Below are 11,972 nucleotides of genomic sequence, written 5' to 3'. Positions count from 1 at the left end.
CCGAAAAAACGGACCGGCCAACCTGACGTATAGCAATTAGAAATAGGCCGTCTCTTTAAAAACAGCGGTTTGGAGAACATCGTGTTGCCGAAGGACAGAATTTTCCAAAGGGAACTGTAAGTAGCAAACCTGCCAGCGGAACAAAGAACCCACTTTCATCACCAAGATGCAAAGCTTATATAGTTTTATTATTCAAAATAGTCACTCTTAAAATCCCACCTTTCACCTTCATTATCATCATTCACGGTATTTATGAGCGCTTATGTGCCGAACACTTTACTAAGGACTAGGGAGAGTCGAGTGCAACAGAGCTGGCAGATAGGCTCCCTGGCCACAGTGAGCTTGAAGAAATAGGTATTAATATAAATACTTCACCTGTAGCATTTGGAAGACTACCTCGATTCATTTCCAACACCTCCAGGTAGCACCAACTAAGCGGTCAAGATTAGAACCTACGTATTAATAGACGTAAAATTAAATACCAATATTATTATTATTAATATCTGTCTTCCAGACTGAACTTTGCTCGGCCATCTTGCAAAACTTTCTGCGGATCAAGGGTGGACCAGGCAGTGGCGTGTGGATGATTCTGCGCAAGCCACCACCGCCGCTGAAAAATAACTCTAGAACAAGTCTACAGATACTGAGCGATCACAACTCCTCTCTCATAAAAAAAGGCCATTACTGTGTTCAGTTCCCCACCTCCAATTCTCTCCTCGACCCCCTCGGATCTGGTTTCCCCCCGCCTCTTCACTCCACAGAAACCTCCCTCTCAAAGGTCACAAATGATCTCCTCCTTGCCAAATCCGACAGACTTTATTCCATTCCGATGCTCCTCTCAGCTGCCGTCGACACTGTCAACCACCACCTTGTCCCGGAAACGTTATGCAATCTTGGCTTCACTGACACTGTCTTCTCCTGGTACTTCTCCTGTCTCTTTGGCCCCTCGTTCCCAGCTTTTTTCGCAGGCCCCTCCTCTCGCCTCCCAACCCCATGTGGGAGTCCCTCAAGGCTCAGTTTTGGGTCCCAATCTATTCCGCCTCTAGACACACTCATTCATTCCCATGGCTTCAACAACAGCCTGTATGTGTCTGTTTCCCAAATCTGCATCTCCACCCCGGTCTCTCTCCCCGTCTGTAGGCTCACATTTTCTCTTGCCTTCAAAACATCTCCCTCTGGATGTCCCGCCAACACCTGAAACTTATATCCAAAACAGAAGTCCTTATCCTCTCACTCAAACTGTCTATCCCCCTTTTTTTATGGTATTTGTTAAGTGCTTACTATGTGTCGGGCACTGTACTAAGCACTGGGGTAAGCTAATTAGGTTGGACACAGTCTTAATCCCTATTTTACGGATGAGGCACCTGAGGCACAAAGACTTATCCCAGTTCCCACAGCAGACAAGTGGTGGAGTCAGGATTAGCATCCATGTCTTCCTGACTCCCAGGCTAGGCCGTGCTGCCTCACCCGTCTTCCCATCCCCGCAGGCGGCACCACCATCCTTCCTCTCTTCAAGCCCTTAACCTTGATGGTATCCTTGACTCACCCTCTTTCGTTCAACCCACGTATCCAGTCTCCCATTAAATAGATTCTCCATCCAAACTGCTAACACGTTAATCAAAGCACTTATCCTGCCTTGATTACTCTATCATCCTCCTTGCTGACCTCCTTGCCTCCTTGTCTCGTTCCACTCCGGTCCATACTTCAATCTTTTGCATGGATCATTTTTCATTCGTTCAATCGTGTATTGAGCACTTACACTGTGCAGAACATTGTACTTAGCTCTTGGAATAGTACAATATAGAAATAAACAGACAAATCCCTTGCCTATAACATAAAACAAGCTTTTCTACAAAAGCATTCAGGACGTATTTCCTTACTCCTCAAGAACCTCCAGTGGTTGGTCACCCCCCCTTGTCATCAATCAGAAACTCCTTACACATAAACTTTAAAGCCCTCGATCCCCTTGCCTCCTCCTCCTCCCTTCACTGCTCTCTCACTACGTGCAACCCAGCCTGCCCACTCTGATCCTCGAATGCCAACCTGCTCACTGTACTTCAGTCTAATCCATCTCGCCACAACCTCTTGACCACAGCCTGCCTCCGGCCTGGAATGCCTTCCCTCTTCGTATCTGACAGACAATTACTCTCACCACGTTCAAAGTCTTACCGAAGGCATATCTGCTCCAAAAGGCAGGAGAAAGGTATTTCTCCTCTTCTCCCACTCCCCTCTGTATTGCTGTTGGACTTGGATTTGTTCCTTTTATCCACCCCTCCCTCAGCCCCACAGCACTTATGCCTATATCCACAATTTATTTTTCACTCCTCACTCTTGGCTTCAAGGCTGTCCATCCCCTTGCCCCCTCCTACCTCTCCTCCCTTCTCTCTTTCTACTGCCCAGCCCTCACGCTCCGCTCCTCTGCCTCTCACCTCCTCACCGTCCCCCGCTTACGCCTATCCCGCCGTCGCCCCCTGGCCCACGTCCTTCTGCTGTCCTGGAGTGACCTCCATCTTCACCTCCGCCAAACTCACTCTCTTCCACTCTTCAAAGCTCTACTGAGAGCTCACCTCCTCTAAGAGGCCTTCCCAGACTGAGCTTCCCCTTTTCCCTCTGCTCCCTCTCTGCTTCTCCCTCTTCCCCCCTTCACCTCCCCTCAGCTAAGCCCCCTTTCCCCCCTTTCCCTCTGCTTCTCCCCCTCTCCCTTCCCCTCGGCACTGTGCTCATTTGCTCATTTGTATATATTTTTATTACCCTATTTATTTTGTTAAGGAGGTGTCCATCCCCTTGATTCTATTTATCATGATTATGTTGTCTTTTTTTTGTCCGTCCGTCTCCCCCGGTTAGACAGTGAGCCCGTCATGGGGCAGGGATTGTCTCTATCTGTTGCCGAATTGTACCTTCCAAGCGTTTAGTACAGTGCTCTGCACGTAGTAAGCTCTCAATAAATACTATTGAATGAATGAATTTATTTATTTATATTCATGTCTGTGTCCCCCTCTGTATCAATCAGTCATGGATCATTGATATTTATTGAGCACTTACTATGTGCAGGGCTCATACTTTACTAAGAATTAGCCAGCACGTTCCGTGCCCGTAACAAGCTCGTTGTGGGCAGGGAACAGGTCTCCCAACAATGTTACATTGTACTCTCCCAGACACAGTAAGTGCTCAATAAATATGATTGCTTTAATTCTGACATATTCATATTCCTACGTGCTACCTTGATTTTCTCTCTTCTCTCCCTCTTAGTAAATCATCTGTCCTTTCCTCATTAAACTGTAAAGTCCTTAAGAGCAAGGAATGTGTGTTTCTCTCCTGGTATCCTTTCCATAGTGCTTAGTACAGTGGCCTGTATTCAGTAGACACTCAATGAATGCCACTGGTTGAATGACTGCATGTATAAAGGTCTGATAAGAATTTTGCTGCCAGGGAAATTGCTGCTCCAGATTCTCTTCGGAATAATGTTTTTATGCCTGTTTTAATTTTCCTGTTATTTAGTGCCCAGTAGTTAAATAGTTGAGATACTTAGATTTTAGTGCTCTCCTTAACTTTGCCTATCTGATTGCCTAGACTTTGGTTCGCGTTGCTTAGAATTGCTGCATTTTCTAACTTGTGTTTGCGTAACAGAAAAAAAACCTCAAATACTCTACAAACTCAGTCCTCTCAGCTCCTCTCTGGAGGAGAACTGAAGACATTTTGCATGTCCTTTGCTTGAACCTTTCAACCAATTTTCAATCAGCAATCTGGAACCCTCGCTCTTCCGCCATCCCATTCTATACCCTTCGACAATGCATGATTGTTGTAACTAGAGCTTCTAATCATCAAATGATTAGATTCTTTGGGTTTTCATTTGCAAATGGAGGAACAGTGAGCAACAGAATTAATAAATCAAGCTAATCATCTTAAAATAAGTACAAAAAAAACTTCTTGGAAACTAAAATCCTCAGATGCCTCACCTCAGTAGGAGAGGCAGCGTGGCTCAGTGGAAAGAGTCCGGGCTTGGGAGTCAGAGGTCATGGGTTCGAATCCCGGCTCCGTCACTTGTGGGCAAGTCACTTCACTTCTCTGTGCCTCAGTTCCCTCATCTGTAAAATGGGGATTAACGGTGAGCCTCACGTGGGACAACCTGATTTCCCTGTGTCTACCCCAGTGCTTAGAACAGTGCTCTGCGCATAATAAGCGCTTAACAAATACCAATATTATTATTATCATTATTATTATTAGGCAGATGGTGACTTATGAGAGAGTAGAGAGAAGGAGAAAAACTGAGAATATAGATTATCTGCAGCTACTATAAATGAAGTTCAGTTTGAAGGTTATTAAAGGACTCTAAGTTGGAGATGGGGTAAGCACAGGGGCAATGTGTATTTCTAAGCCGTCTTTTTGAAATTCAAGACAAAGAGATATATCCTACAGTGCAGGAAATCGTACTAGTTTATGTACTATTTAAAAGCTTTACAGAGAAAGAAAGGTCCCCCATGGATTTACATTTTTAAAAATGCATCCAAATGAGATTTTCCTTACTTGATTTTTAGTCATGCGAGGCACATTTCTATAACTTATTCTGACTAAATCACATTTTTTCATGTTCAGTTCCTTTATGACAAAAGGCAGTAGAGAGCCTCTTTTTCCATTCTTTTGACCTTAATAATGGCAATTCAAAGCATGAAATTGGAAAGGGTCAAGGTTTCCCCCAGAGCTGCCTAAAATAGTAGGAGATTGTAGAGGATGGTGGTTTTTCTTTCAAGGCAAGGCCCCAGAAAAAAAGAGTGGTCAGAGTGCAAATTCTGGGGATAGAAGCAAAATGCACTATTTAAATCGTGAATAGAGATTGCGCCTACCAAGCTCAGTGGATGAAGCGTATTATGCGTGCACTCGAATCTTCCATTGCGGGAATTTTAACGATATGTTCTGTTTAGACTAGAGTTGGGAGTTAATAAATGCCCACCCGAAACCGCGAGCCTGTTTGATGGGCTATAGCAGGCCACGACTTAGAAGAAACAGTTGAACTGTGAGTCCCTTCTAGAACAGAGACGGCATCTAGTCTATCTCCCATCTAACTCAGTCCTTAATAATAATAATAATAATGTTGGTATTTGTTAAGCGCTTACTGTGTGCAGAAGCACTGTTCTAAGCGCTGGGGTAGACACAGGGGAATCGGGTTGTCCCACGTGGGGCTCACAGTCTCAATCCCCATTTTACAGATGAGGTAACTGAGGCCCAGAGAAGTGCAGTGACTTGCCCACAGTCACACAGCCGACAAGTGGCAGAGCCGGGATTCAAACCCATGACCTCGGACTCCAAAGCCCGTGCTCCGCTGCTTCTCGGAGTCACGCTGCCTTAGTTTAGTGCTTGGTCCGTAATAAACGTTTAACGAATGCCACATTCGTTATCTTAATTATCGTTATCAGTAGTAACATTATAAGCTCTTAACGATCGCTGTTATTCTAATTATCACTGTTGTTATTATCATCACTGATCTCATTACCGGAAGCCCGCGTGGAGCGTGGGAATGCTGAGCGTTACAGCACAAACTATCCCTAATAAGGGGTTTTGCAAGAACTCAGTCCTTTTATTCTCGGAGAGCAGGATCTACTGTGGTCAAAAATATCAAATCAGAATTCAAATTCCGTGCAATTCCCTTTTATTTAAAGGAAGAATGGAAAGGAGAAAATATTTCATGGGCAGTTTGCCTCAGATGAATTAGGGCTGTAGAATGATGGGATGCATACTTAGACTCTAAGCTCCTTGTGGGCAAGCAACTTGTCTACCAACTCCGTTGTATTATACTTGCCCAAGTGCTTAGTACAGTGCTCTGCATACAGTAAGCGATCAATGAATGCCGCTGATGGGGATAGGCGACAGCTTTCTGACTGTAAAATAAGCTCCTTTTCGAGCCAGAGTAGCCGGTACTCTACTTAACTATCACCCGGAGGATGTGGCGATGCTAGACCCTGACGACTTCTCAGAGATTCTCAGTGGGAGGTTTCAATGAGGAACTTCATAAGCGTGTAGGAAAATGAATTCTGAAGAAGGATGTCAAGAAACTTAACGCAGTAATGTATAGATTTGCTCTAGACTCAGAGGGCTTGTGAATAACCAAAACAACAGCAGCTTCGGACCATCTGAAGGTTCAGACTGTCTGAGCGAGCCAACGGCTCGGTGGAAAGAGCCCTGGCTTGGGAGTCAGAGATCATGGGTTTGAGTCCTGACTCCGCCGCTTGTAATAATAATGATAATGTTGGTATTTGTTAAGCGCTTACTATGTGCCGAGCACTGTTCTAAGCGCTGGGGTAGACACAGGGGAATCGGGTCGTCCCACGTGGGGCTCACAGTCTTAATCCCCATTTTACAGACGAGGTAACTGAGGCACAGAGAAGTGAAGTGACTTGCCCAAAGTCACCCAGCTGACAAGTGGCAGAGCCGGGATTCGAACCCATGACCTCTGACTCCAAAGCCCATGCTCTTTCCACTGAGCCATGCTGCTTGTCAGCTGTGTGACTGTGGGCGAGTCCCTTCACTCTTCTGGGCCTCAGTTCCCTCATCTGTAAAATGGGGATGAAGACTGTGAGCCTCACGTGGGACAACCTGATGACCCTGTATCTACCCCAGTGCTTAGAACGGGGCTCTGCACATAGTAAGTGCTTAACAAATATCAACATTATTATCTTTCAGTGTACCAAAACACAAGACTGACAGTTCTACCATACCAAGAGATTACTACCAGTCACATATCAGATCATACATTAGATGAGCGCAAGAAAAAACCCCCTTTCCACCTAGGGGACGTAAGAGAACCGAGGTTTCTGAAGTAAAGCCAATAACCAGATTTCTTTGTAAGGTTGAAAGGGTTGATTTATACTGCAGGTAAAGTATTTTCCCAAACACTTACCATACGCAGTAAGTCCAATAAGAGCTCAACACGTATCATTACTACCTAGCACATCCTCATAATTTGGTCCAATCAGGGTAGGCCATTGAGGTGGGCTCATTTCTAATTTTTGCCCCTGAGCTGCTTATGACATAAAAAGATAACAGACATTCCCAAAATGCTTGACTGAGGTAGGGTGGGATGGTGAAGGGCTTTTAAAGATCAACCTCATATGTGAGGGAAATATTCATTCATTCATTCAATAGTATTTATTGAGCGCTTACTATGTGCAGAGCACTGTACTAAGCGCTTGGAATGTACAAATCGGCAACAGATAGAGACGGTCCCCGCCACGGCTCAGTGGAGAGACCCTGGGCTCGGGAGTCAGAGGGCATGGATTTAAATCCCGGCTCTGCCACTTGTCAGCTGTGTGTGACTCTGGGAAAGTCACTTCACTTCCCCGTGCCTCAGTTACCTCATCTGTAAAATGGGGATTGAGACTGTGAACCCCATATGGTTCAGGGACCGAGTGAAAATTGATTTGCTCGTATCCACCCCAGCCCTTAGCACGGTGCCTGACACATAGTAAGCACTTAACAAATACTGTAATTATTATTATTGTTGTACTGGGGTCGAGAATTAGTGTGGCCTAATGGTTAAAGCACAGACCTGGGCGTCAGAAGGATGCGGGTTCTAATCCCAGTTCTGCCACTTCTCTGTTGAGTGAACTTGGGCAAGCCACTTGCATTTTCTCTGCCCGTTACCTCAACTGTAAAAGGGGGATTCAGACTGTGAGCCCCATGGGGAACAGGGATTGGGTCCAAATCGACTGCTCTCTATCTACCACAGCACTTAGAACAGTGCCTGGAAACTAGTAAGCACTTAACAAATACCGTTAAAACAAACCAACCAACACAAAAAGAATGCCGCAGGCTCTTGCACAAATTAAGTTGCAGGAGATGAATCTGAGTGACACCCTTCTCCAAACTCTCATCTGTATTCTTTCTCTTCCTCTCTTCATACCGATAGACACACGTGCCCAAAAAGCTGGGACTATCATCAGGGAAATGAGACAAACTATATCTCCTCAGTATTACTAATAATGATAATAATAACGTTGGTATTTGTTAAGCACTTACTATGTGCAGAGAGCACCGTTCTAAGCGCTGGGGGAGATACAAGGTCGTCAGGTTGTCCACGTGAGGCTCACAGTTAATCCCCTTTTTATAGATGAGGCAACTGAGGCACAGAGAAGTGAAGTGACTTGCCCACAGTCACCCAGCTGACAAGCGGCAGAGCCGGGATTCGAACCCATGACCTCTGACTCCCAAGCCCGGGCTCTTTCCACTGAGCCACACCTGGGTTTGTCCATGTCATTAGAATCATTCTGGGGGGTTCAATGGCAGGAACAGTGTGCAATATGTAATTCAAAACTTTAAAATGTCATTGATTTCCACGTTCCACATAGCACCTAACGTTATCCTCCTAAAACTTCGAGTAAGCACTACATTTGCAGAGTAGTTAGCTGTTCACGGTATAATGACATTTTCACAACCAGAGGGGTTGGTTTTTTTTGTTGGTTTGTTGTTTGTTTTTGACTGGCACATGTATATTAACAACCCTGCCCTTAAGGTCTTTGATTACTTATTCTCAGTGGGTTAAAACAACACAACCTTCATTTGTGAATCTATGTTCCCTCAAAATCCACCCCGAGGTATCCAACAGAAGTCAACCCTCTAATGTTTGAATTATTAACATCTGCCATAGTAATATTGCTTTGCAAGAGGAATCGGTATCCAGAAATTTCTACAGAATGAGCCGTGGCTTTTCAAGGAAAATGCACCCTTCCAACGTTATTAGGACTGACTGACATGTGTAAATGTGTATCTATGTGTGTGTGTGTTTGTGTGTATATATATAATACACAGCAGCGTGGCTCAGTGGAAAGAGCACGGGCTTGGGCGTCAGAGGTCATGGGTTTGAATCCCGGCTCTGCCACTCGTCAGCTGTGTGACTATGGGCAAGTCACTTCACTTCTCTGTGCCTCAGTTACCTCATCTGTAAAATGGGGCCGAAGACCGTGAGCCTCACGTGGGACAACCTGATTACCCTGTATCTCCCCCAGTGCTTAGAACAGTGCTCTGCACATAGTAAGCCCTTAACAAATACCAACATTATTATTATTTATGTTCATCTAATAGAGGGTTCCATTCCTGGGATGCAGTAAAATCCCTCATTTATACTTTTCTAGGAATTGTGGAGAAATGGGAAGTAAGTAAAGGAGTAAATGGCAGGAAATGCCAATGTAAGAAGGTGACTTTCCTGAATTTTCAACTGATATATATGTTTCAGTGTGAAACTGGACATTCCAGTCTTAGTTTCAGAGTGAATCTGGGTTCCAGCGCTCTTAAATCAGGCCCCGGTTTTTTTTGACTAGCCGTTCTTCTCTGCCTTGCATAATCACAGTTTCCTGTGAGCACTTTTCCATTATAACCTCTGTGTCCTTTCTCAGTCAGCAGCAGCAGGGATTATTTCACTATATGAAAAAAAAAAAAGGATCAGAGAGCTGTTCCATGAGCTTCTTTGTTCCAGCAAACCGTATATCTTCAGGTGACTAAAAGATTGATGTGCTTCTTTCAAATACAATCACATTTTTGGTCCCTCCTTATGCCGCAATTTATAGATGTGTGAATGTCCACGTGATAACTCATAAAAATCTCTGAAACAGATGCAAGTTTCAAAGAAGAAAAATGCAATTAGTGAAAGTAGTCGATAAGTGAAAGATGAGAAGAAAAACAACAACGTAAGTTTACTTTGTTTTTGCTGTTGAATAACTGTGGTAACTGTCAGAGGTGATCATGGATTTTAATATCACACCAGGAGCAAATTTTGATTTTCTTGTAGCTGTCGGGAAGGGGGAGCACTCGTTTTACAGGATTAATATGTATGAACGCGTCCGTGGGTATCTGTGCGCAAACCGCTTCTCAACGTACCTAATCGATGTACCTCACTAACTCTTGATAGAAGACAATCTACAGGCAGTCCTTGACTTATTATGATAATAACTGTGGTATTTGTAAAGTGCTCACTAGGTGCCGGGCCCAAGTTCAGTGCTGGGGTAGAAACAAGGTGATTGGGTTGGACACAGTCCCTGTTCCCCATAGGGCTCACAGTCGTAATCCCCATTTTCCAGATGAGGTAACCGAGGCACAGAGAAGTTAAGCGACTTGGCCGGGGTCGCAGAGAAGACATGTGGTGAAGCCAGGATTAGAACCCAGCTCCTTCTGGCTCCCGAGCCTGTGCTCTATCCACTAAACCACGTCGCCGTTCTGATATTCTGAGTTAAGGTCAAAGTCACTTGGGACCCTTCTAAATTCACTTCCTGTTCCATCTGAAGAACACATCCGTGATTTTACAACACAACCTCTTTAACATCCCAATTCAGTCCACAGGAGCCATGGGAGAATGGGAAATAAATAATAATAATAATAATAATAATAAAAAGGATGGAGTGAGAGAAAAGGGGGAAGCTTAAAAAAGGCAGAAGGCAAGATTATCTCATGGCAAAGAGTCATCACCATGGAAGGCCAGACATGTCCATTTACACAGGATGAATTAAAAGTTGGTTTGTCGCATTGTGGACCACGGTCTGTAATTGCCTGAGTACAGAACTCTGGTGATTTTTTTAAAGTGTATCTGACTTTAGTTTAGAAACAATCTTCTCATTTATGTCACTCTTGGTATCAGGGGCTCCCACTGTTCATTTGAGTGTGGGGGCAAAGTTGGACGATGGGATAATAATGATAATAATGTTGGTATTTGTTAAGCGCTTACTATGTGCAGAGCACTGTTCTAAGCGCTGGGGTAGATACAGGGCAATCAGGTGGTCCCACCTGAGGCTCCCAGTTAATCTCCATTTTACAGATGAGGTAAATGAGGTACAGAGAAGTGAAGTGACTTGCCCACAGTCACAGAGCTGACAAGCGGCAGACCTGGGATTCGAACCCATGACCTCTGACTCCCAAGCCCGGGCTCTTTCCACTGAGCCACGCTGCTTCTCTAGGGATTCTAGGAGGGAAAAATGGGATAGTAGGGGCAGGGCTTTAAAGCAGTCATTCAGCTCTCTCCCTCCTACCTTATCTCCTCAATAATCAATCAGTCAATCAGTGGTATTTTTTGAGCACTTACTGTGTGCCGAAGACTCTTTGAAGTGCTCATTTCTACTACGACCCATCCATCAAAGCAGCCTGGCTCAGGGGGCAAGAGCCCGGGCCTGGGAGTCAGAGGTCATGGGTTTGAATTCCAGCTCTGCGACTTTTCAACTGTGTGACTGTGGGCAAGTCCCTTAACTTCTCTGTGCCTCACTTACCTCATCTGGAAAATGGGGATGAAGACCGTGAGCCCCACGTGGGACAACCTGATGACCCTGTTTCTACCCCAGCGCTTAGAACAGTGCTCGGCACATACTAAGCGCTTAACGAATACCAACATTATGAACGCCGACCTACTCCCTGGATCTAGATCTCATCTCTCTGGTCGCTGGCCGTTGCTCACGTTGGCACTTAGAACAAACGTGGCGCAGTGGAAAGAGCACGGGCTTTGGAGTCAGGGCTCATGAGTTCGAATCCCAGCTCTGCCACTTGCCGGCTGTGTGACTGTGGGCAAGTCACTTAACTTCTCTGTGCCTCAGTTCCCTCATCTGTAAAATGGGGATTAAGACTGTGAGCCCCACGTGGGACGACCCGATTCCCCTGTGTCTACCCCAGCGCTTAGAACGGTGCTCTGCACATAGTAAGCGCTTAACAAATACCAACATTATTAGAACAGTGCTTGACAAATATCGTCATCATCATTATTATCCTCCATCCAGCTTGAACTCCCTCCCTCCCTTCATTTCCTAGACGGCCTCTCTCCCCAACTTCAAAACAGCCCTAAAATCACATCTCCTCCAAGAAGCCTTCCCTGACTAAGACCTCATTTCCCCCATCCTCCCTCCCTTCTGCATCACCTGTGCACTTGGCCGTGTACCCCAGAATCACTTTGATACCACATCCCCACACCATTTATGTATTTAACCCGAGAGTTTACTATTTTCCCTATC

Source organism: Ornithorhynchus anatinus, chromosome 12 (genome assembly GCF_004115215.2).
Source record: "Ornithorhynchus anatinus isolate Pmale09 chromosome 12, mOrnAna1.pri.v4, whole genome shotgun sequence".
Classification (NCBI taxonomy): Eukaryota; Metazoa; Chordata; class Mammalia; order Monotremata; family Ornithorhynchidae; genus Ornithorhynchus; species Ornithorhynchus anatinus.
This window is presented reverse-complemented; position numbering follows the sequence as displayed.